The sequence below is a fragment of the Mesoplodon bidens genome (genome assembly GCF_964165515.1).
Source record: "Mesoplodon bidens genome assembly, chromosome: 13".
Classification (NCBI taxonomy): domain Eukaryota; kingdom Metazoa; phylum Chordata; class Mammalia; order Artiodactyla; family Ziphiidae; genus Mesoplodon; species Mesoplodon bidens.
In genome coordinates, this window is record NC_138169.1 from 43233173 (window position 1) to 43259045 (window position 25873).

Sequence of the window (25873 nt, forward strand, 5' to 3'; positions counted from 1 at the left end):
TCTCTGCTAGCTGAGAACTGGAGGCCAATTTCCAGGACAGTTTATGCCATGAATTTCATTCTCCTTTTACACTTGGACCACTTCCCGCCCCCACTTCATTAGGTTTGTTTGCCACTAAAGAGACATTATTCCTGCCTTTCTTAGTATTTCCATTTCAGGGGCCACCATTAAAGGCATGAGGACATTTCAGTTAGTACAAAGCTTGGAATTTATTTGTTTGATTTATTAAAAAATACACCCTAGCCTCAGGGTCTCAGGGTGTGCATACAAAATACTTCAATTAGGTTCAAACCAGCAGCTAAAATTTCCTGTTAAGAAACTGAAATATCAGGGCTTTCCTGGTGGCACAGTGGTTAAGAATCTGCCTGCCGGTGCGGGGGACACGGGTTCGAGCCCTGGTCCGGTAAGATCCCATATGCCATGGAGCAACTAAGCCAGTGGGCCACAACTACTGACCGTGTGCTTTAAAGCCCGTGAGCCGCAACTACTGAAGCCCACGCACCTAGAGCCCATGCTCCACAACAAGAGAAGCCAGCCCACTGAGAAGCCCATGTACTGCAATGAAGAGCAGCCCCCACTTGCCGCAACTAGAGAAAGCCCACAAGCAGCAACGAAGACCCAATGCAGCCAAAAAAAAAAAAAAAAAGAAAATCAATAAATAAAAAAAAGAAAGAAGTTGAAATATCAAAAATAACAAAACAACCCCCCCCCCAAACCAAAACCCAGGAATGTAGCAAAAGTAGAAGGATAGGCCTGGTGCCATTTCTTCAAGGTCAACAAGCTGGCAGGCTGGTGACCAGGAATGCGTAGGAGCTGCCAAACAGGACTGGCCTCATGTGAGCCGAGTATTTGTTCATGAACTTGTTGTAATTTAAAGGGCACTGGCCATCCACTTCTCAAACCCACCCTTAAAAATAAATACAACAAACAGATTTTTATTTTGTTTCTACATTGTGCTTTTTCAAATAGAGCTCTGCCCAAGTAGAGTTCTTTTGGCTGAAACATCACCTTTAAAATAAAATCAGACAACCTGGGCTAATTAAAGAGGAAAGGCTGTTAGTCATTCATATTTTAATTATAAATTAATCAATAGTTTCCTCCACATCATTGAGAGCAGTTTTCTGAGTGAATGGACACTTTATAGAGGGAGAGAGAGAAGGGGATTTTGGATCATGGATATCATGGGAAAAGAGAGGGTTGGATGGGGAGGTCTGGTGAATTTGGATACCTGTGCTGTAGGTGAGGATGCTGGGTACAAGGGCACCTGGGAGGCCAGTTCCAGCTGTGGGAAAAATCACAAAATATCTACACATCGTGCACTTGCCAGTTTTGTCTATCATAGAATTAAAGGGCCTTCCGAAGAAACTCTGTTGGGTCTTTGCAGGTTCAGTTGGGAGAAAATCATATGAGAGCTGTAGCCATTTTTTATTCTTATGATATTTCAGAGGAAGAGAACTAATATCTCATAATCCTTAATACCTGGAACAGAATAGGATTCAGGGGCAAAGTGAAATTGGCTAGCACATGCAGTAGAGCAGCAGTTCTCAAACCAGATTCACCCAGATGGCTTGCTCAAACTGTTTCTGATTTTAGTAGATCTGGAGTGGGAAGGACATGTTTGCTTTTCTTTCTTTTTTTTTTTTTTGTGGTACGCGGGCCTCTCACTGTTGTGGCCTCTCCCGTTGAGGAGCACAGGCTCCGGACGCGCAGGCTCAGCGGCCATGGCTCACGGACCCAGCCGCTCTGCGGCATGTGGGATCTTCCCGGACCGGGGCACGAACCCATGTCCCCTGCATCGGCAGGTGGACTCTCAACCACTGTGCCACCAGGGAAGACCTGTTTGCTTTTCTGAACAGGTTCCCTGCTGATGCTCTTGCTGCTGGTCCAGAGACAGCACTTCGAGAACCACTGCCGTAGAGACATTTACTTGGAGGCTAGCTTCAAGCAGAGAATGTTGCCGAGGAAGACAAAGCTGAGGTTTACTTTCAGAAAAGAGGTTATAAACTTACTCTGAAATGGAGAACATGTGTGCGTGTTAGTTTCCTAGGGCTGCTGTAGCAGGAACCAAAAACTGGGCAGCTTAAAACCACAGAAACTTACTGTCTCACAGCTCTGGAGGCTGGACGTCTGAGATCAAGGTGTCAGCAGGGCTGTGCTCTGTCTGACAGCTCTAGGAGGCAAGCCTTCCTCACCGCTTCTAGTTTCCAGTGTTTGCCTGCAACACTTGGTGTTACTTGCCTTATAGATGCATCACTCCAGTCCCATCATAGTCTTCTCCCAGTTTCTCTTTCTGTTATCTTTCCTCTTTGCATGTCTGTGTCCACAATTCTCCCTTTTATAGGGACACCAGTCATATTAGGTTAGGGTCTCTCTAAGGACCTCATTTTTAACTTGATTACCTCTGTGAAGACCCTATTTCCAGATAAAGTCATATTCTGAGGCACTGGGGTTTAGGATTATAACATATCTTTTTTGGGAGAAATGCAGTTCAACACATAATGTGTTTAACCAGTACCATTTCCCAGCATCAAAATAATACATTAGGGTCCACATGCATTTTGTACTATGCAAAGTAAATTAGCTAGACACAGGAATGTAATGCCTAAGGCACGCTTTGCTGATGGTAGAAGATATGATAGAAAAATATGCACAATTTAAAGAATATAGCCAGATTGCCAGACTTTGAACTCTTCTTTGATTCTGTCCAAAGTGGTGAATTGCTACCTTATGTGTGATACTATAACTTTTTGGACATACTTTTATTATAAAATTTACTACATTCTCTCATAGCTACTTATTTATGTTGATCTCTCTAAATTATGAGCTGCTTGAAGGTAGGGGCTGTGTTTAAACCATATTTATATTCACAAGGTCTGGCACATAGTAGGTGCTCAGTGTGATGAATGAAGAAATTGATAATAAATTGAGAGCAGCCTGGGATTTGGGCAGATGTTTTCCAGTGTCTTTGCTCACATGGCAGGTAGAAGAAAGTGAGAATGGATGAGCAGAGAGATCTACCGGTGTCGGCAGGAAACACCTTCCACAGATGCTAAACTTCTTTGAAGTCTCGTTTTCATTTTAAAAATTCATGTGGCTTTTGCATTCTAATCCATAACACATCCGTGTTTGTTTTAATACAGAAATAGTGTTTCAAATTACTTAGATAAATTACTGAATTCCTCCCCATCTTTGGTTAAAGACACATTGTCCCCCTTGGGAGATACGCCATGTTTATCTTATGAATGTGGAGACCCCCCCCCAGCCCTCTGCTAGTCCCCCTCTGAACAGCTGAAGAATAGGGAAAGCCAGTGGGGTGGGAGTGAGATGGGAATATAACAGGGGACTAGGAAGTGTGTGGTGGGGCTGCAGAAGCTCTCAGGGAATTGACAAAGGAAGCAGAGGACAGAGAGGATTCAGAAACGATTTACCTTTGGACGGGGCTGGGCTAGCCTACAAGTTGGTGGTTCAAGGTTAGTGTGGCTTAAACATGTCTGATGGATGCTGCACATCTTTCTTTTGTCTCCCTTTTTTTGGGCGGGAAGGCTAGCGGGAGCACAGAACAGGCAAAGAAAGGGAGGAGACAAGGGGAGGAAACCCACTGAAAGGTCCTTGGGGGGCTTTGAAGTGTAGGGTATTTTGGTTGTAAATCTCTATAGAATGGTGGGGCCCAGTTTCTTGAAGGAGAGATGGAAGTCTTGATGCGTAGGGCCATAAGAAATGAATGTAAGGCTTTCGGAAAGGTGAGGATAGTTGAAAACAATGGGGAAGACAGCCTTTGGCAGTGATATTAAGAATCTACTGGAGAAGAACATTGTAAGGGATAACCCCTGCAGCCACAGGTCTATAGAACATTCGAGGGGTGGGCCAGCCCTTTACACTTGTTCCTCCCAGCACAACCTCTAGGCATTTCTCTTTACCCATCAACATCACCTGGCTTATAATGTCTGCCTCTAAAGGAATGTGCTTCTGTGTATCCATGAAACATTTACGTGCTGTAATTAATTCAAGATTTTGGTTCTAACTGTTCCATTCCTTGAAAAATCAAGGAATAGCATTTACATATCAGTTTGTAATCAGCTGTTTAGCCATTGCCTGGGACAATCTCTTTAAAAAGAAAAAATAATTTTTTACCAATTCGCTGTTTTCGGAAAGGGCAGTTAGAGCACCGCATTTCTGTTATGAACATTTGGCACAAGATGTTTGCTTTTCCTTAACATTTGAGGTGGCTTCTCGGCAGGTATCATCCCACTCCTTTAAGGCAGCCACGCACATTAGCGTAAGTCTCTAGGCTCAGGATTCAAAAGCAATCAACCTAGTTTGAAAAGAAACCACAATGTGAGGAAGAGTGAGAATTAAAGAGAAGTTTGGAGCCCACCACGTGTCGTCTGTTGGCAGATGTGGCTCACGCTGTTAGATGTGATTCTGACACTGCTCTGTGCAAGAGCTGGTTAGAACTTCAAGTATTTTATGGGTCATCAGACTTCGTGGCTCTGTCTGCAAAGCTGCCCTAAGGAATTGTCTTTTTCTGCCTTCCCTGTCCCTTCCAAAGCTCACTATTCACGAACAGTGGGCAACCAGAGAGGTCTTCGTCCAAAACCATTACATAATCCCCCCAGGAAATGCCGTGACAGTGTACAGCTGATGAAATGGAAACCCTGGCACAGTGACCTTTCTCCCAGATATCCTAGGACACACTTCATGCTTCACTGGGCAAACATCCCTCCTTCCAAATGGATTCAGCTCTAAAGATGTCTTCCCTTACTGGGGGCCAGGAGACAATAGGTGGCAGAAGTGGCGAAGAGTTTTTTTCCTTTAATAAAATTATCATCTAATATTTCTACAAGCTGAAAGTATACATGCGTTGCATGGTTAAAAAGAATTGTGCCCTAAAAAATAACAACCTAGTCCTTGCCCCGAGGAGGTAACAGTATAAATGATGCAATGCAAGAAGAAAGGAAAAGGCAGTCACATTCGGTACCCTCCCATCATGCTGCTCTGTTTTGATTCTTGCCTCATGTTGGTATAGTAGTTAAGAAAGATAGATATGGCGATTTTCTGAAAATTATCTTTACTTCCCCCCCCAGATGTCCGATGTGTTACACTTGTTAACCTACCTCATTTTGTGAGAGGCATATAAAATGTATGATCTGATTCATGCAAAATTTATTTAAGCATGTTAACTTTGTATGTATTTACTTATGAAACCTCAGGGTTGATCAGCGACACCAGGAAGGAAAAAAGAAAAAAATCCTTCTTGCTTCTGGGGACTGTTACTTTAAGAGTAATTATCCTGCTAGTAATGACAATGAATCCAGCATGAGTGCTTACTTTGAAGTAACAATGGAATCTATGTGTCCTTGAACATTTTAATTCCTGTAAGAGTCATTCAAAATAGATAAAACTAAGAGCCTGGGTGTAGTTGTTTCTTTGTAGCTAATTAGTGAACTATATTCTCTTCTAAGCACAAAGAATTCAAGCTGTCTCCAGCAGATTAAAGGGTCAGAAAGTTCTAAGCCAATTTTTCTCACACTTGGGCAATGCACCTGCTCTTTTTGAGGCAAAAATCATTTCAGCTCTACAATATTGACTTAAATTATTTTCTGTTACAATATTGCTCAAATTCATATAGACTGTTCCTGTGCAATTAAGAAGAATGTGTATTTTTAAGGATAATTGTGTGCAGGATTGCACAGATGCCCATTAGACAAAAATTGCTAATTATAGTGTTCAAATCTCTTATATATTTTCATTATTTTTGGTCTGCTTAATCTGCCAACTATTGATAGAGGTATTGGTTTTCTAGGGCTACCGTAACGAATACCCATTAATTTGGTGGCTTAAAACAACAGAAATTTATACTTTTATAGTTCTGGAGGCCAGAAGTCTAAAATCAAGGTGATGGCAGGGCTCTGCTTCCTCCAAAGCCTGTAGGGAAGAATCCTTCCTTGCCTCTTCCAGCTTCTGGTGGCTCCTGACTTGGCTTGTGGCTGCATCCCTTTGACCACTGACTCCATCTTCACATGGCCTTTTCGTCTGTGTCTTTGTCTTCTCTCTTGTATTTTACAGGAACACCTCTCACTGAATTTAGGACCCACCCAGATAATCCGGAGTGATCTCATCCTTAACTTAATTACATCTGCACAGACTCTTTTTCCAAATAAGGTCACATTTACAAATTTTGGGGGGCAGGATGGGGACATGTCTTTTGGAGGTCTTGATTTAACCCACTACAGTGTATTAAAGTTTCCTACTCGGCCTATCAATTTTCAACTTCTCATGCCTCTGCCAATATTTCTTTCATGTACTTTTGGGGTGATGTTATTAGATACTTGCAGGTTCAGCACCTCCCCCGTTAACTGTTCTTTTTATTATTATAAAAGACCTTCTTTATGCTCTCCCCACATTTTTTGTTTTTTGCTTTAAGATCTAGTTGTCTGATATGAATATAGTATTTCCAGCTTCCTTTGGGTGGGTGCTAATAAATATGTTATATCACTTTCTATCAGTTTATTTAAAATTTTTGTGTTTTATTTACTTTTAGAAGTGTTTTTTGAGGACAGTTTATAGTTGAACTAAAACTTTATAAAAACTTATTCAGAAGTAGAAAATACAGTACAATGAACGCCCATGCATCCATTAACCAGATCCATTAATTATCAAGATTATATCACATTTGCTTCCCCAAAATACCATTAACACATTCAAGGAAACTAATAATAATCCTTTAGTATCATATATACCCAGTATACAATTTAATTCCTCCAATTTTCTCATGCTTTCTTACAGTTGGTAGTTTGAATCAGGATCTAAACAAGGTCGATGTATTTAACTTGGTTATTATGTCTCTTACGTCTCTTTTTTTTTTTTTAAGAAGATGTTAGGGGTAGGAGTTTATTAATTAATTAATTTATTTTTGCTGTGTTGGGTCTTCGTTTCTGTGTGAGGGCTTTCTCTAGTTGTGGCAAGCGGGGGCCACTCTTCATCGCGGTGCGTGGGCCTCTCCCTATCCCAGCTTCTCTTGTTGCGGAGCACAGGCTCCAGACGCGCAGGCTCAGTAATAGTGGCTCATGGGCCTAGTTGCTCCGCAGCATGTGGGATCCTCCCAGACCAGGGCTCGAACCCGTGTCCCCTGCATTAGCAGGCAGATTCTCAACCACTGCGCCACCAGGGAAGCCTGGTCTCTTTTAATATAGAGCAGTTCGCTTTTCTTTCATGCTCTTGACTTATTTCAGAAGCAAGTTAGTTTCCTGTAGAATGCCTCGTATTCTGCACTTTTGAAGTCTGTGTTTTCCTTTGTGATATCATTTATCTTGTTCTACAGTCCCCTGTATTTCCTTTAAGTGAAATTTATCCATTTGAGAGTTTCTGTCTTTTAAATAATTAATTAATTAATTTTTGGCTGTGTTGGGTCTTCGTTGCTGCACGTGGGCTTTCTCTAGTTGTGGTGAGCGAGGCTACTTTCGTTGCAGTGTGCCGGCTTCTCATTGCGGCGGCATCCCTTGTTGCGGAGCACTGGCTCTAGGTGCACGGGCTTCAGTAGTTGTGGCATACTGGCTCAGTAGTTGTGGTGCACAGGCTTAGTTGCTCTGCGACATGTGGGATCTTCCTGGACCACCCCATGTCCCCTGAATTGGCAGGTGGATTCTTAACCACTGTGCAACCAAGCAAGTCCCCGAGAGTTTCTGTCTTTTAACTGGTGAGTTTGATCCATTTACATTGATTAGTAGGTGATATTTACTATGTGGATGAGATTACTGATATTTAAAATTTATTTCTACTGTCTCCTTTTATGCTTTCTGCCTGCTTTTTCTTTATTTTTTTACTAGCTCTCCTACTTTTTAAAATTCCTCACTTTATCCTCTGTTACATATATGATTTCTATTTGTTTAGTGGCTATCCTTAAATTTTCAAAGTGACCATTTGATCAGACAAAATCTACAAATAATCAATATCTTTACCATTTTCTTTAAAATCCTTCCTTTCTTTCCTTCCTTCCTTCTTCCTCCCTCTCTCATTTTTGTTTCACTTTTTCTTCTTTCAAAGCTCAACTATACAATTTTTATGCAGCATTTCTAGGTTCTGCAGGTGAAGGATTTCTGTTTTAGTTTAATCTACTATTTTCTAGACATTGAAATATCAAAGTAATTTAAAAAAAACCCCTGTGAATGAATCTGTGTGTGTATTTGTGTGTGTGTGTGTGTGTGTTTATATGCATGTACCTCTGCTTTCCTTAATCTAACTACTGAGCAAAGCAGTACAGGGTGTACCATGTGGTGTCTAAATTCTCCTAGCACATCATTTATAGATACCATTTTAATGTCATTTCTTGCAAAGTTTTCACAGACATAAATGTGATTGGAAATGCTAAAATTACATGAAAGTGCTCTATTATTATGCAGTTATCTGGGTGATACCAAGTATGCTCACATTAATATTTATAAAGGTTACAAAATGGAAACATAAAACTGGAAACAACCCTTATGGAGATCTCTGGATTCCAGAGTATTTGTCTGGTTGATAGAAACTGGTTTTAGAAATACTTGGCTTATTCTGCAATCAAATTTATAACTAGCTGGTTTTAGAAAGTATTCTCTTCTACAGATCCAACTCAGATCTTAGTTTCTCTGTGAAACCTCATGTAATTTTGGGGGAAGGGGTAATGAAAATTAAATCTACTTAATTAGTCATGATTCTCCAGAGAGGGAGAGAGAGATTAATTGAAAGCAATTGGCTCGCACCATTGTGGAGGCTGATGAGCCCCAAATCTGATGGATAGGCCTGTAGGTTGGAGACTCAGAAAAAAGCACTTTGAATCAAAGGCCATCTGCTGGAAGAATTCCTTCTTGTCGCTCAGGGGGAGGTCGTCTTTGTTCTATTAAGGCCTTCAACTGATTGGATGAGGCCCACCCACATTATGGAGAGTAATCTGTGTTACTTAAAGTCAGTTGATTTAAATGTTAATTCCATCCCCAAAATACCTTCCCACAAAGATTTAGAATAATGTTTGACTCAATATCTGGAAGCTGTGGCCTAGCCAAGCTGACACACCAAAGTAACTATCACACCTGTCTTATAGCTTTTGCTTATGGCTGGGTTTCCCATGTGTTTTTCTGTCTGCCTTGTCTCCTAGGCTGTGACCACCTCCAGTGTCTAGGGTGGTTTCTGGAATTTAGTAGATGCTGGATACATGTTTATTTAGTAAATTAATAGTAAAAGGGAAAGCAGGGAAGGAAATTGAAATGGGTTTCAGTCATCTGACCTTAGGGAGGCACAGATTTTCTGAGTTCTTAGAAACAATTTATTTGTAATATTTGTGATTACAAAGCCCATGTTTGTTTCAAACCAGATCCTTATGATACCATTAAATTTTACTGAGGGGGCCTCTACATGCCAGATACTAGGCTAGGTGTCATTCATGTTTCTCAAGGGCCATAACAAGATATCTGTGTAGATCAACAAATTCTTACCTCCTTTACCTGGAGAAAGGATGGAACATGATTCTTTGTGGCCCTGTCTCATTCTGAAAATCTCTAATATAATTTCAGGGATTTATTTAAGGCTTTCTGGGATGGGGGTGGTGTGCGGGAAGCAGTGCTCTTGAATTTTTCCACCTCAAGTGCAGGTAACTTTTAGCTACATGCATGGCATATTGAATTGTTTCAAAGAAATCGTATACAGTTTTTCAAGTTTTTGTGTCTGTGATTCTCTTTCTTGCTTGCAGTAGTCCCTGGTGGAGATATTAGAGTTATTTAACTGTTGTTCTGGCCTGAAATGCATCCCCTCCAAATGTATGTGTTGAAGTCTTAGACTCCAGTACTTCAGAATGTGACTGTGTTTGGAGTTAGGGTCTTTAAAGAGGTAGTTCAGTTGAAAGGAGCTCATTAGGGTGGCCTTGATCCAGTATGCCTGGGTTCCTTACAAGAAGAGAAGGTTAGGACACAGACACACTCAGAGAGAAGACCATGTGAAGACCCAGGGAGAAGACCGTCATCTACAAGCCAAGGAAATATGACTCAGAAGGAACCAACCCTGCAGACACCTTGATCTTGAACTTCCAGCTTCCAGAAATGTGAGAAAATCAATTTCTGTTGTTTAAGCCACAAGTCTGTGCTATGGCAGCTGTAGCCAACGAGACATCTGTGGATTTTTCATGGAAATTTTTCCTGTCACAATCAGATTCCTCCTTGTTTTCATTCCTTTTGCAGCCAAACTTGATCCCACCCAAAACTTGCTATTTGGAGCAGAACATACAAAGTTGAAACAACTCTGAAAGTGAGATGAATCTTGGCTTCAAATCTTTTCTTACCACTGTAAATGGTTACAAGGTTTAGGCTAAACTATTTAAGAAGGACCTGGCACTGCTTGGCATTCGATCAGCAAAAACCACGAGAGAGAGAGAGAGAGAGAGAGAGAGAGAGAGAGAGAGAGAGGAAGTGCCCTGCTCTGTTTTGATGGATGACTCTGGTGTAATTAAGGATGCCCGTGAAAACCAATCTGATGGTTCGGATCTGAGCAGGTGCCAGTTAGCCGCTGTTTCTCTCTGTAGATTGTAGCCAATCTTTGCAGTTGCTCTTAGAAAAAAATAGCACGGGCAGGTCAATGCAATTTCATTGCTGCTGTTGGAAATCTAAATGAAAATGGCCCACTGGGACAGTATCTTTGACCCTTTACTAAGTTTAATGCTTTTTATTATTGTTAGTGATTTAATGTGAACCACAACAGGCTCCCTTTCTTCTTTCTCCATGGATTCTATCTTGTACTTTAGAAAACATGCAAAAAATATATAATCACGTTTTATTTAAGAATATATACTTAAAAAAAAAGAGTATATAATTTTGGTTTTTTTCAATACTGACATACAGAAAAAATCAAACTATCTCGAGATATCTTCCTTCTTTCTTCAAACATTGATGCAATCCATAGTTTAGATGATTAGATAATGAACACGTTGCATGAAGAGGGTTATGTGTTCACTCCTGAAATTCTTATATGTAGTCATAAATCTACTTTTTGCCATCTTTTTCAACTTCCTGGCTCCTTTAAACATCAATGAAAATGTATCTCTTTCTATCCTTGATCAAACAGCTTAATCTTCTCCTGCCTGTGATTTTCAGTTATACTGGCTTTGAAAGGTCTGAGGACATTGTCTGTATTAAAGACATTGCAAACAGTCTGGCATTATTGTAAGCTGTTCAGGCTCAAATCCCACATGAAACCTAGATCTAAGTTTATCGTTACCCTCAGGCATGTCTGCATTTTCTATAAACAAATTGGAATTATTTCCCCTTTTGATCTGGACATACTAAAAAATAAATCTCTCATTTTGGGATAAAAGCTTGGCTTTTTTTTTTTTTTTTGAAGTTAGTGAAGCTTGTTCCTGATAAAACAGTGGGATTGGGAGTCCACCAGCCCTGCAAGTTTCCCACTTCTTTCTTTAGCTGAAGGAAGGACTGTAGAAATCTAACCCCAGGCTTCTCTTAGCTTAAATCCAATGGACATTTCCCACTCTGGCAAAGGCAGGTGATAGGGAACCAGAAACAATATTGTGTTACACAGGTGACCCCTCATTTGGAGTTAATTATTAGAGAAATGCAAATCAAAATTAAAATGAGGTATCGCCTCACACTGGTCAGAATGGCCATCATCAAAAAATCTACAAACAATAAATGCTGGAGAGGGTGTGGAGAAAAGGGAACCCTCTGGCGCTGTTGGTGGGAATGTAAATTGATACAGCCACTATGGAAAACAGTATGGAGGTTCCCCAAAAAACTAAAATAGAACTACCATATGACCCAGCAAGCCCACTACTGGGCATATACCCTGAGAAAACCATAATTCAAAAAGATACATGCACCCCAATGTTCATTACAGCACTATTTACAGTAGCCAGGACATGGAAGCAACCTAAATGTCTATCAACAGAGGAATGGATAAAGAAGATGTGGTACATACATACAGTGGAATATTACCTTTAGCCTGTCTTTCCTCTCTCTCTGAGACTGACATTGCCCAGCTGTCAGTTTCAGGCTGGAGCATGTGCAGGGTGGGAGCTTTTTAAGCCTTTCTATTTCCTTTCCTTGTTTATGTTTCATTATCTTTTTCATCCAGAGTGAGCATGAGCTCTTAGGCAGTGCTCAGGAAACAACTGTTTGGCTTGTATACAGGAATTTTCTCAGGTTCTTGCAGGACTGATTTTTTTGCATGCAAAGTACAAAATATTTGCTGTTCAATAAATTTTCATCCCTTCCCCAAGTACAGTACAAGAAGGAGTCTTGGTTATTTGTCCAAAGTTTTGTCACACTGAAAGAGAGGACTGCAATGAGTTGCTACTTCAAAGGGTGCAGCTTTGACACAAAGAAGCAACATGTTTTTGTTTCCTGGGTTTATAAAAAGGCACCCCCTTTGGATCAGAGCCTAGATGCATGTACATGGTAAATACAAAACCTGGAATTTAAAAAGGCGAACTATTTTATCCAGTAGAATTCTCTGTGTAGGTCAAGGAAATGCCAGACTTAACAGATGTCTTATACTGTGCCCTGAAGGTCAATAAATTAGAGTTTTGTTGAACCAGGAAGAGGAAGAAATTCCAGAACTTCAGGTCCCCAAATGGAAATGCCCCTTAGGACAAGTCTAAACTAGGGAAATAGCACTGGAGCTCTTCCAAGTCAGTTGGCCCAGTGTAGTGGAACTCATTTCTGGGCCCCCTGAAGCTGTTTGTTCAACTCTGCTGTCTACAACATTACAGTGTCAAAGGGAGTTAATCATTAGCTAGTGTGAATAATGTCAGTGTAACAAGGCATAATTGTAGTTCTCTCTGCCTTGACAAAATTTTTAGCATTTGTCAGAAAAAAAAAAAAAAGCAACCATACACATACAACGTGACCACAGAATGTGAAAGTTGCATGGAATTTGGGGAGTAGTTAATTCACTTTCTAACATTTTAAATCACCATTCTCATTGTTTTCCTGGAGGAGAGGGTGGTTGGTACTCTCCAGATGAAATTGGGTTACTGACTGGTCTGGGGCTGTCTGATCCAGCTCAAGGTAACTTGTCTTCAGAGAACCAGTCTTTGGAGAAGGATCTAAAGATGTAGGTGTATGACTCTCAGGCTCCCCATTTTCTCTCTACTCTGCCAAAGCCACCAAGTTCTACTCCAGAAATAATGTGGACCCAGCTGTGATCCAGAGCCCAATAGGTCTCTTGCTTTTCCCCTGGGCTGGAGGTCATAAAGTCTAAAACCTCTCTTTGGATAAGAATCACAGGAGCCCTGGGTCCTAGAACTCTGAGATTAGGGACAGGATGTAAAGCAACATTCCAGCATCATCAAAGGATCAATTTTTTTTTTTGGCTCATCTGAGTTCTGGTTGAAAAAAGGGTGGTCATCCTAAAACAATCAAGAATTCCAGTAGCCACCCAACATGGCTCTACAGTTTTGTTTCAGAGTCAAGGAGATAAAGAGGCACTCAGCCAAGCTCTCTGCAGTAGCAGCTGCAACTCAGGCCTTGGGGTGTCTCTGAAAATCAGTCACATGTTATAACTGGGATAATCATGAAGTTCTTCTAAGAAGGTGCACAGGCTTCATCTCTTCCTGGGACCAGCCCCACTCAGAGGTGCCCTTCTTCACTTAATACACAATTCACCACTGATTCACCTTGTTGCTCAGTCCAGAAAGTCAGGACACATTGAGTCAGCTACAAATCCTAAGATCTCCAGGTACCCTCTCCTCTCTCTTCCTGCTGCCATGGGCATAGTTCAGCCCTTGTAATTTATCTCTTGATAGTCGTCATGATCCTCAAATTCCAACAAGATGCCGCTAGAGTCTCCTCTTTAAAATCAAGACTTGATCCCAGCCCTCCCCTGCACATTCTGTGCACCCTTTTCCAATCGGTAAAGCCCAGCCCTTGCGTATGGCCTGTTATTTGCTTTCTAACTAGGGCTTTGCCTCCCGCTCTGGCCCCATTTCTATTCTCTGCAGCCTTACACCACATTCTGGAGGTTTATGCATCACGGACTTCCACACCTCCTGGCTCCTTCAAGCTGTTCCCTCTACCTAGGACACCCTCTGTGTGTGGCCAGCTTGAAAACTCCATGTAGCTGTCCTGAAGAAGCTAATTCCATTCCCTGGTATATATCCAGAAAAAACAAAAACACTCATTCGAAAAGATACATGCACCCCAATGTTCATAGCAGCATTACTTACAATTGCCAAGATACGAAAGCAACCTAAGTGTCCATCAACAGATGAATGGATAAAGAAGATGTGGTATATATATATACAATGGAATACTACTCAGCCATAAAAAAGAACGAAATGTTGCCACTTGGCAGCAACATGGATGGACTTGGAGGGCATTATGTTAAGTGAAATAAGTCAGACAGAGAAAGACAAATACTGTATGATATCACTTATATGTGGAATCTAAAAAATATAACAAACTAGTGAATGAAACAGAAAAGAAGCAGGTTCACAGATACAGAGAACACACCAGTGGTTACCAGTTGCGGGGGCAATATAGGGGTGGGGGAATGGGAGCCACAAACTATTGGGTATAAGTTAGACCCAAGAATGCATTGTACAACATAGGGAATATAGTCAATATTTTGTAATAACTGTGAATGGAAAGTAACCTTTAAAAATTGTATAAAAATTTTTTTAAAGTTGTTCTTTTACTGCCATTCTTTTTGTCCTCTCCCCTGTCACCACCACCTTGAACTGAGTACCCCTCTCTGTATTCCCTAAGTCCCTGTTTATTGTCTATCAAAGCATTTACCACAATGTATTTATGTCTGTCTCCTTTCCTAGACTCTAAGTTTCTAGAAGGCAGAGGCTGTCATAATCATTTTTGCATCCCCATCTCCTGACACACTGGTACTGAGTCCTGTAGAAGTTTGTTGAAGTGCACAGAACTGAAGGCTAGGCAGTTGTTACCATTTATGTTCAAGTAGATAGACTTGATTCAAAATGTCATGCTTGGTTAGATTGTAAAGTGAAATGGTCCTCAGTTAGTAGTTCTCAGCCTTGCTGCACCCCACAGTCACCTGGAGATTTTTACAAAGTACTGAGGGAAAGTTGGTCTTAGAGGAAGAGGAAGAGGAACAGGTCTGTTTGGGAGCCGTCCTGGGAGAATAACCTGGGTCCCGTTTCCTAAGGTTCCCACCTAATGGGGCTGGGGTGGGGCAGGACATAGGGTTTAAAACATTTCCTTAGGTGATGCTAATATGTGCCAGTTTGACATCCACAGCTCTCACTGAACCGTATTAAGGATAAATCGGTATAGTTGGTGTCTTTCTGACATTCATAACTTTTTCCTCTTTCTACTCCTTCAAGTATAGAGACCAAACACAGAGAATCAGACCAAGTATGGAAGACGCTCTTGACCCTGGCCACACAGTAGAATCATTACTCAGGAAACTTAAAAAAATACCGATTTCCCAAAAAGAAAGAAAAAAATAAAGAAAAAAATACTGATTCCTGGACCTATGCCCTAGTAGTTAAAGGACACATTGACTTCTCTACACACTCTGCATGGCAGCCTCCACGGGCCATCATCACTCTTTGGGGAGAATGATACTTTGTCTTAAAGATTGTCAGGAGAGAAGGAAGGAGAGAGACTGGGAGAACAGAAAGGGGAGAAACAGAAGGAGAAACAAAATTACATATGACCCTTAGTGGGAATATTACCAATAATGGATTTAGGTTCCATTTCGTGACACTAAAAATAAGTTGTGGGAAATTGCTTTCACTGCATGTTTCACTGACCCTTGCATCTGATAATAATTGTCACGATGTGAAGGGACAGTCAAGACTTACTACTCTATACAGATAAAAATCTTCATCCTTCGGGGAATCTGGTAGAGAAAGGGGAGCCAACAGAAGGATTTCTCCTTTCAGACCTGGATAAGATGCTCAAGTGGCAACCTGACACTAGTAATTCATTGGTATAGTTAGTGCAGTGAGGCATTATTCTCTGTTAGCATGTTCACCTTGAAGCAGAAGAGAAGGAAGGGAAACAAAGTCTTCCCCTTACACTCTCCTCTAAAGGAAATAGAGGAGTAGCTGCTTTCAACTTGTTACTTGTGGATCTGGCTTGTCATATCCATCCAACACCACCCCTTATTCATTGCATACATGCTAGAATTCCTGAAAGCAGCAAGTGAGATGGAGAGGTTAGCTTTTAAAATACAAATTTCAAAGAAGCAGTGTATAGGGGACCAAGTGTTATTCATTTAAATAGTAGACATAGCAAGATGAAATGAAAATATAAGTATTCCTCTGAATTTTGTATTTTCACAAGACTCAGTTGTCAACAATAACACCAAGGAATTGTCGTGAGAAGTCTATGCAACATATGTCTTTTTAGGTGGAAATGACTGCTCTAGGTTGAAGAGGGTAGACAGTTTTTATCCTCTGATGGCTTTGGAAAGTGTCTTGGCCTCTCATTTTCAATCCAAATATTTACTTTTCTAACAATGCAATGAAGTGCTTCCATTTTCTTACATCTAGTAGATGCTTTATGGGGTCAAGTCCATAGGGATGCTCTTGCTGAGCTGTGTGGATAGGTGGTGGCTTCTGTGCTTCTATAGTACTTGGTCTGAGCAGCACCAGTAAAGGCTTGTTCCTCCCCATCCCCCAGTCCTTTCCTTCCTGTTTTTTTCCCCTTGTGAGGCCACCTCTAGGACAACTGTGATCCTTGTCTTTACAATTCCAGCGGGCAACAAAGATTACTAAGATTTTCCTCTTTTTCTCCTGTATTTAAACACCTTATGTAATACGGAAAAAATGTTGACCAAACTTGAATGGCAGATTTTTTTTTTTTTAGTACTTAATTTTCAATTTTTCATTGCGGTAGGTAGTTTCTAAGGTGGCATTTCATGATGCCTGTCTCCTGATATTCACTGTCCTGTGTAATCTCCTCTCCTGGAGTAACTTGCTTCTAAAAAATAGGATATCTCAATCTTGAGGGGTTGTCAGTTCCATGATCAGATTGAAAGAGCTTGTGACTTCTATCTTGCTAGAAGACATGCTTCCTTGCAGGCTCAATGAAACAAGTCTCCTAGTTTGGGAAGCCCATACGGCAAGGAGTTGAGGGTGGCCTCCAGTCAACAGCCAGCTAGAAACTGAGCCCCTCAGTCCAACAGCCCAAAAGGAATTGAATCCTGCCATCTACCACATAGGTAAACTGAGAAGCAGATTCTTCCCCAAATGAGCTTTCAGATGAGAACCCAGCCATGATTGCAGCCTTGTCAGAGACCCTGGATTAGAGGGCCCAATTAAGTGATGCCCAGATTCCTGACCCACAAAAACTATGCGATAATAAATGTGTGTTGTTTTAAGGGGCTAAGTTAGTGGCAATTTTTTGTATAGCAGCAGATAAATAATATAAACATTATTTGATAACATTGTGCTATCATTTACAATTCTTCCATTGTTATAGATGTTTGGGTTTATCTTACCTCTATAAAAATATTTTACAATTCTGGAAAAGAAGGATGATTTCTTGTATGCCTTGGCATCCCCCTCAAAGCACTTAGTGATGGATTTTTCATATATAAATGCCCACTAAGTACTTATTGAATGAATGAACAGAGGTATGTTTGTCCTTGATATTTTCAGAAAGTGGTTGGGATTCATGCCTTCTGATATTTGGTATCTATAATTCTTCCATGTTTGTGTAGTTAAAAGATTCATGCTTATTTCTTCTCAGTTAATAAAGAAAAATTGATTTTTTTCCACAAACATTGTAGTTATTTTTTCTAGGAATTTGGAGAATGAACGGTCCTACTTTTTGTAGGTTTAATTAAGAGTCAAATTGGATGTACCATAGAAAGTGAGATAAAATATATTTGGGCTACAGATTCTGGGTCCTGATCATTTTCTGACTGTCTTTGCCCACACTTTTCATACTGTTCACCCCAAATGGTCATCATAGCTGGTCACCTAAGAAGAAGATGCATTTGTAGTATGTTAAGTCTTTAACTCCTCAAACAGTAGAAGAATGTTCTAGTCTTTTTCTTTGGCTGTTGATATCTTTGTTAAGAAAAACATGTATCAATCATTAACCAGTATGACCTAGCCAATGGGGAAAAATCAATAAAAATGTCAATATAAAACCAATAAGCCATAATATAATTAATAGCTTGCTTTTTTTTTTTTTCTTTCTTTCTCATTTCTCAGCTCTTAGAGGCATCTCTTTTAGAGACAGAGGCCCGGGAAGGTCAGATTAAAGGTAGCCTTCCCACTCTTCTCTAGAGGAAGTAATCTTTTCCTTTATCTTTCCTTCCTTTATAGTGCAAGATGTTTTCAAATGCTACTACTGACTTCCCTGAATGGTTTTCCCCATTTCTACTCCATTATAGTAGAGTTTTGGGGTTCATACTTTGAAGTTTATAGCTGCCTGTGTTCTTGCTCTGGCAGAAAGGCATTCTCTCCCTCAGGCACCTTGCTGCTTCACTCACTGCTTTGAACTACAGCCATATGAATATGTGATCAATCTGTCGTCCTGAAGAAATCCAACCAGAGCAGGCAGGGGAATCCATCTGGATGCTCTGTGGCTCTCTGAGAGGTGGGCGAGAGCTTGTCAGGATCGAGCAGGCAGTGATTGTTTCCAGGTGTCGCCAGAGACCCCTCTTTAGTCTAGACAGCTCAGGACACACTATTCTGAACCTTGATCTCTGGCCACATTCTTTCCTAGTGGGTAGATTGGGGTAAAGTTAATGGTGGTCCCAATTCTCACAGGAGTATTTCCAATTCCTAACTCTGTGCTGCCTGTACGCATGGTGCAACAACTACATGAGCAATCAAACTGCTAAATTTCAGTAAGACAGTTGGCAAATTCTTTTGTGAATTTGAGGGATCATGTGGATTGGATGATCCTGTGTTTCGGCAGTATAGTTGGAACCACTAGTTCCTGGAGATTGCTGGTTAAAGGATCATGGAAGATGTTTGAAGAGGGTCTGTCTTTAATCTGTACTGTTCAATATCTGTTATCTGTGATTTGGATGATATCATTCATGGCACACTGATCACCTTAGTTGATTATGGGTGAGTTTAGCAAATATATTGAATAACAGAATAAAAACCCAGAAATATTGGAACGGTGGGTGAAATCTAACAAGATAGATTGCAAAAAGGGTAAATGCAAAGTCTCACACTTGAGTCCAATAAACACACACACACACACACACACACACACCTGTACTATTGGTAGTTCTTGTCTCCTAGAAGAGAGAGGGTTGGATTCTGAAGCCAGGACTTGAGTGTGGTATTCAGGCATGGGGGGTGGGGGTGTAGAGGGCGGGGTGACCTTGTCTCAGGGAGATAAGGAATCAAAAGTTGGCCAAGCCATTCCACAGAGTAATATGCAAAGAGGTTAGGGAGAGAGGGAGCATCTGACTACGAAGCCAGCCAGATAGAGATCTGTGACAGAGAATCCTTAAAGAGGGTGCAGGAAGCAGGTTGCAGGCAGAGCCCAGGGCAGTTCCCGTACTCATGGTTGCTGCATTGTTTTTATCTGTTGCAATGACCTTAGGCAAGGGTGGGGAGGGAACAGTTAAAGGCACCTGCCAGGTGTGGACTAGCATAAATACAGAAAGGGGAAACTACATCTAGGAGTAGCATATAGAAAAAAAGGCTCAGGGATTTGAGTTGAAAGCATGACGAGAGTCAAGCTTAGAATGTGGTTGCCAAAACAGCTCACTTGATCTCGGGCTGCACTGATAGATGGGGAAAGGATTTGCAGAAAATCTTGCTCTGATATCACCTAGTAAACTGACCCAGCACTGGCTAACACACTCTGCAAGGATCATTGACACACCAGAAGATACCCAGAAGAGAGGCTTTATTCATTCATTTATTCAGTTAACAATGACTTTACTGAACAGCTCTTCTGGCTAAGACACTGTGCTTGTTGCTGTGTATAGAGAGATGAACCAAATAGACCCAGTTCCTGTCCTTACGCCACTGATGCTCTAGTGGGAGAGACAGATGATAAACAAGATAAAAACAATTATCTATGTAATTTCAAATTTTATTAAATGCTAAGGGTGCAATGAAATGTGTTTTTGTTATCTATTGCTGAATTATAATTCACACAGAAATTTAGTGGCTTCAAACAACCACAGTCATTTATTTTTCTCACGAAGTTGCCATTTGGGTAGGACTCAGTGGGAATGGCTTATCTCTGCTGAACACAGCATCAGCTGAGGTGGCTTGATGGGGTCGAAGAATCCACTTCTAAGGTGACTGACACATACTTGACATGGGTTGTCCTTTGGGAGCTCAGCTGGGGTTGTGGCTGAAGGCCTCATCTTCTCCCTACTTGAGCCTCTGCATGGGGCTGCTTGGGCTTCCTCACAGCATGGTGGCTAGGTTCCAAGAAACTGTCAGTCTTTTTAAGGTCTGGGCTGAGGAATGTACACAGAGCCACTTCTGCCATATTCTATTGGTCAAGCAGTCAAGTCCACCTAGATTCAAGGGAATCTAGTCCAAGTGTGGTCATAAGCCCAACTCTTGATGGGAAGAATGTAAAAGAAAAAAATAAAAGTGGCCATCTTTGATCTATCACAAGCTGTCATTTTATGTTTCTATCTTTTTTTTTTTTGCGGTACGCGGACCTCTCACTGTTGTGGCCTCTCCAGTTGTGGAACACAGGCTCCGGACGCACAGGCTCAGTGGCCATGGCTCACGGGCCCAGCCGCTCTGTGGCATGTGGGATCTTCCTGGACCGGGGCACGAACCCGTGTCCCCTGCATCGGCAGGCTGACTCTCAACCACTGTGCCACCAGGGAAGCCCATAAGTTTCTATCTTTAAGTCCAGTGCCCTAGCGAAGATTTATTTTTGCCTGCAGATTTTTCCTATAATTAGGGTGTGTTGACACTGGAGCACATTGGAGGTGCTGGCTTAGGTGTGAATTTATGGCTTGACTAATTCATGAGGATTATTAACAGATTATCATGTTTCCGCCTTGCTTATGTATTTTCTTTAAAAAACAACCTTTTTATTAAATAACTAAGAATAAAATGTCAGATATCAAATATAAGTCTCTGTAAAATTACATATGGATTCTGTATATTTAAAATAAAAAAAAATGAATAGTCCCTTAATTAATCCTTGTTCTGTCATCAGATACTGAATCTTATGGGGATTTTACATGTCCTAGGAGACTGTAATCCTGCCAGACTTCATATTCAGAGCCCTCTGAAGTGCTTTCTTTGACTATGATTGTCAAAGGCATAGTAAGAAAAGTCATGCTTAGTTTGCCGAGTTGTTAACCGAGGAGTAGACATCTTTTTTTTTTTTTTTTTTTTTTTTTGCAGTACGTGGGCCTCTCACTGTTGTGGCCTCTTTCATTGTGGAGCACAGGCTCCGGACACGCAGGCTCAGCGGCCATGGCTCACAGGCCCAGCGGAGCGGACATCTTTTTTGGCTTTCTCTCTCTTCCTGTTTAATTAGCCTCCCCCTGCTGGGTAAAGGTGGAAACACCTGGTCTAAATTCCTTCTAAACCACTTACTTTCCATGGATCATTGGATAAGTTAACCTTCCTGGGATTCCATTTCCACAACCAGAAAATGGAGATAACAATACTAACTTGAAAGGTGTTTGGGGGAATGTAATATGCTACCTTAAGTGAATCACCTGTGCACACAGTAAGTACTCACTGCAAGTTGGTTTCCTTTCTCTTCTCCAGGCTCCGACCCTGTAGAATCTTTCATGGCAAAGTTGCAAGACAGCAATGCAAGGCATGGTAGCATATTTTCAACAGTCCTCACTTCACTATCACCCCCCAATCACTGATGACCTTTGAAACCTTTGGGGCTAAAACATGATTTTACTGATTAAAAAAAATGTTCACACATGGCTGCACACACACACACACACATTGCATTATTTCTCCCTTTGTTCACTTAGCAGTGAGACTCAAAAGTCTAGCTCACTTAAAAACTTGTCTCTGAATCCTACTACAATAAAAAACGAAACAAAGTACTTAAACCAAATTGGAACAGAAATAGATTTTGCAACACATAGATGGTTTTTCTCCACAGTAGCAAGTGTTTGTTTCCCTTATTTCCTTCCTTTCGTTGGTGACCTCGTCCTTCCTGCTCTCAACCCTGCCCAAGGGAAGGCATCAGGGGCCAAAGAAGGCAGCCCCCTCCCAAGGTCAAGCTCTGACCTTTGCAGACCCATCCCACATGTACCTCAGAGCAGCCTGGTTAATTCATTCCCAAAGGTTTGTTTATTTCTTGGGTAGCTTCTGTTTGCAACCAGCAGCTCAGGAGAGAGGAGAGGAAGGAATTACCTCGGATGGCTGGAGCGGAGGACTAATGAGGGGAAAGCTCCAGGGCTTTGCCAATGGGGCATCTGGCCGGAAAATCTGTGGATGAATCAGCACAAGCGGATGCTCACTGTTACAAAAATGACCAGAATTGCATATTCTAGTGATCACTACTGATGGTATCATGTTAACAGTAAAAAGCTGCTGTGAAAGAATGCTCACTCTTCTTGGTGGTGAGATGTAGGAATCCAGAAACCTTGGACTGAATCTTTTGAAAGCAAGAGGCCAGTCTCCAGAGACCTTTTAAAGTCAGTATTCCAACTTCCAAATGGTAGGCTAGATCTCTATACACTATTATAAATGGATGTCATTATAAAGATATTAACACCTATCTTTTCTCCTAGAATCATGAAGAGGACTACCCTTAATATGGAATTGGATATTAAAAGCAGTTTCTTATCCATGTGTCCTAAAGCAATCAGTGACATCCATGATTAATTAGCAGGGGTGATTCCTGGAATGCTAATTGCCATTCTATGGTACAAAATCACAACCTAGGGATTTTCGTTTCTTTTTCTTCTCCGTATGTAACTGGGTTTCCAAATCCAAACATCATTTGCTCTAGACGACTAACATAGTTTACACACTTGGCAATTATAACTGCCAAATATTTTATATTTTGTGTAGCCAAATGGCAATTCAAAGTCACATTTTTTTTTCAAAGTCACATTTAAAGGGTGTAAAAAAGGAAATCAGACCTACAGCATGATACTACAAGTTCAGTAGGGAGTGGAAGTTAAGGGCACAGGACATGGAGTGGGACTTGGATGAGAGCCCAGTTTTCCCATTTATGCTGCGTGCCTTAGTTATTTAACCTCACCGAACCTTTTTTCCTCATCTGTAGTATTGAATAATGATAACAACTACCTGGACAGGTTCTAATGTGGAATAAATGAGATAATCTCATAACTGCCACAGTCCCTGGCACAGGACGGATTCAATAAATATTAGATAGTATTAGTGCCAAAATAACTGTAGTGCATATAGTCTTTCTATATGACCTTGGAGAAGATATTTAGCTCCCCCTTCCCATTTTATAAATTCTTATTATTTCTCAGAGTTGCTTAGTTGATTCGGGCTTATTAAATGCTATCCTTTATTGGTATTTGTCATTTCCTATGTCCTTCATTGTCTCAAGTACTCTGTTATGTCTTAGAAGGCAGGGACTGTATTTCATGTCTGTTTATAATTTCCACTGTGGTTAAACCGGTGGCTTGTATACTGTAGGTGCTCATTCAATGCTGCTTGATGTTAATGGTGGTTGAGTAGTAGTATGTGGTGCAAAGAAACCAACGAAGCTCAGAGATTCAGTCTTCATGGGCATGGGATGGCTTCAAGTTTTTAGGAGCAAAGAATTCCTTTTTCCTTTATGGCCAGAGACTTCACCCTTCGTCCTGGTTGGTCATTTCCCACCTTCTCACCCTGATTGTATGAAAGCATGCAGATGAACAGATACAAATACATCATGGCTACAGGCAACACATGATCATCATTGAGCACTGTCTTTGTTTATAGAAATCTTCATGGTCAAAAGAATTTATTACTCTAACTTTGGGTAAAGATGTTCTATGACTATCAAGTGTTTTTATTGTGGTAAATGTACATAAGGTAAAATTTACCATTTTAACTATTTTAAGTGTACAATTCTGTGGCATTAAGTGCATTCACGTTGTTGTACAACAATCACTATCATCCATTCCCAGAACTTTTTTGTACCAACTGAAACTCTGTTCCCATTAAACAATAACTCTGCATTCTCCCCTTCCCTGGCAACCACTAATCTACTTTCTGTCTCTATGAATTTAAATACTCTAGGCATCTTTATAAGTGGAATTATACAGCATTTGTTTTTTTGTGACTGGCTTATTTTACTTAAAGTAATGTCCTCAAGTTTCATCCATAGTATGGCATGTGTTACAATTTCGTGCCTTTTTAGGACTGAATAACATTCCATTGTATTGGAATGTCTATACCACATTTTCTTTAACTATCTATTTGGTGGTGGACATTTGGGTTGCCTCTACATTTTGGCTCTTGTGAACAAAGCTGTTTGAACACAGATGTACACATTTTGCTTTCTAGTAGTGTCGACTGTTATTATATGCTGGTGTCACTCTTAGCTCAGTTCTTTTCATGTAAGGATCAGTGCTGGCCACCATCCTGTAGTGATCCATTTTTGTTTCCCATTGTTCTGCCTGCATCACTACATGAGGTTGTTCCTGCTTATAGGAACGGGTGTACACAACACATGTGAATGTTGCTGTTCCACCTGTGTTCCAGTCCCCTTATTCAGGGAAATATTTGGGAAGAGTCCTTACTGCTTATAATTAAAGCTTGGGAATTGCCTGCTTGGGTTGGATTTGCCCAAAAAAGAAAAATGTGAAAAATGAGACAAACTTCAAACAGGCCACAGTCCTACTTGCTTCAGACACATCCTGGAAATGCGGCTTGCTCCACCCTGGGCCAGGCTATGTGCCACCATTTCAACTGGTATCGAACTTCCACGTTGTTTACAAGGAGAGGGCTCTTGCTGCTCTGATGCTATGACTCAGAGCACATATGGCAGCCCCAGCTCTGTTATAAAGAATTCAGAGATCTCAGAATTGATTTTTTTTTAAAATCTGAAGACCAGGGTTCTTTTGAGCTATTAAGCCATGGGTACCAGTATTTGCAGATGCCTCGTTGCTTGGGGAATGTCAGCATCTCCTTGCGCAGCTGAACTGCCTGAGGAGAGCGAAACTTCTCATCTCCTGCTGGTGAGACCAGGGAAGTATTTCTAACATTTTTGAAAAGAAGCCAAGTCATCCCTCTTTTGACCCTGCTGCAGCTTGTGGGGTCATCTTTTTGTTTATCGTGTATTTGCTTTTGACCTTCAGTTGGTCCTAGTGACATAGCCAAAACAAAGACAGGGAAATTAAACAAACAAACGGATGCAAAAGAAAACAGAAGAAAGACTTTAATCATTTCCAGGTACGACCACCCTGATGGTAACATGACTCTCAGCTTATTTGGTGATGTTGTGTGAAAAGCCAACCCTGTTCTACCTAACTACGGTCATCTGTTGAGTTATTACTCACCCAGCAAGTGTCAGGCACCTCCTGTGCTTTTCTCCCGTGTTCCCTTTCCTCCTCTATTTCCACCTTGGTGGCCTAAGGGACAGGCAGTGTGAGCACAGGGTTAGTGGGGGCCCAGGAGTCCCCAGGCAGCCTGTCTGTGGGGAGAGAAGAATGTTGGATACAGGGGGCTTGGAGGTTTAATTCCTGGCACATTGGAAGCCCTCAATCCATAGTTACTGGAAGAATAAATGAGTGGAAGAGAAGTGTCTCTGTGACCAGAGATACAAACTGGTAATCAACATCTAATATGAATTCCACTTTGCAGATGGAGAGACTGAGTTATGAAGAGATTAATTGATTTACGTGGGCTCAGCCAGCCAGCGACTTAACCTCAGGAACAAGACCAGACTTTTGTTTCCAGGCTCAGAGCCGAAAGTGTTTGTATTAGATTTATGCTCTTGCTGACCCGTCCTGCTGATAGCCA

General features: G+C 41.1%; 1 long non-coding RNA gene across 1 annotated transcript in view; it reads right to left on the reverse strand.

Moving 5' to 3' along the window:
* Positions 1-6884: 6884 nt before the first annotated feature.
* Positions 6885-25873, reverse strand: part of LOC308627332 — a 336433-nt gene continuing 317444 nt past the window's right edge. Inside the window, exon 2 of the long non-coding RNA XR_014017393.1 lies at positions 6885-6977. This is a non-coding gene — a long non-coding RNA (uncharacterized lncRNA). The remainder of the gene's footprint in view (positions 6978-25873) is intronic.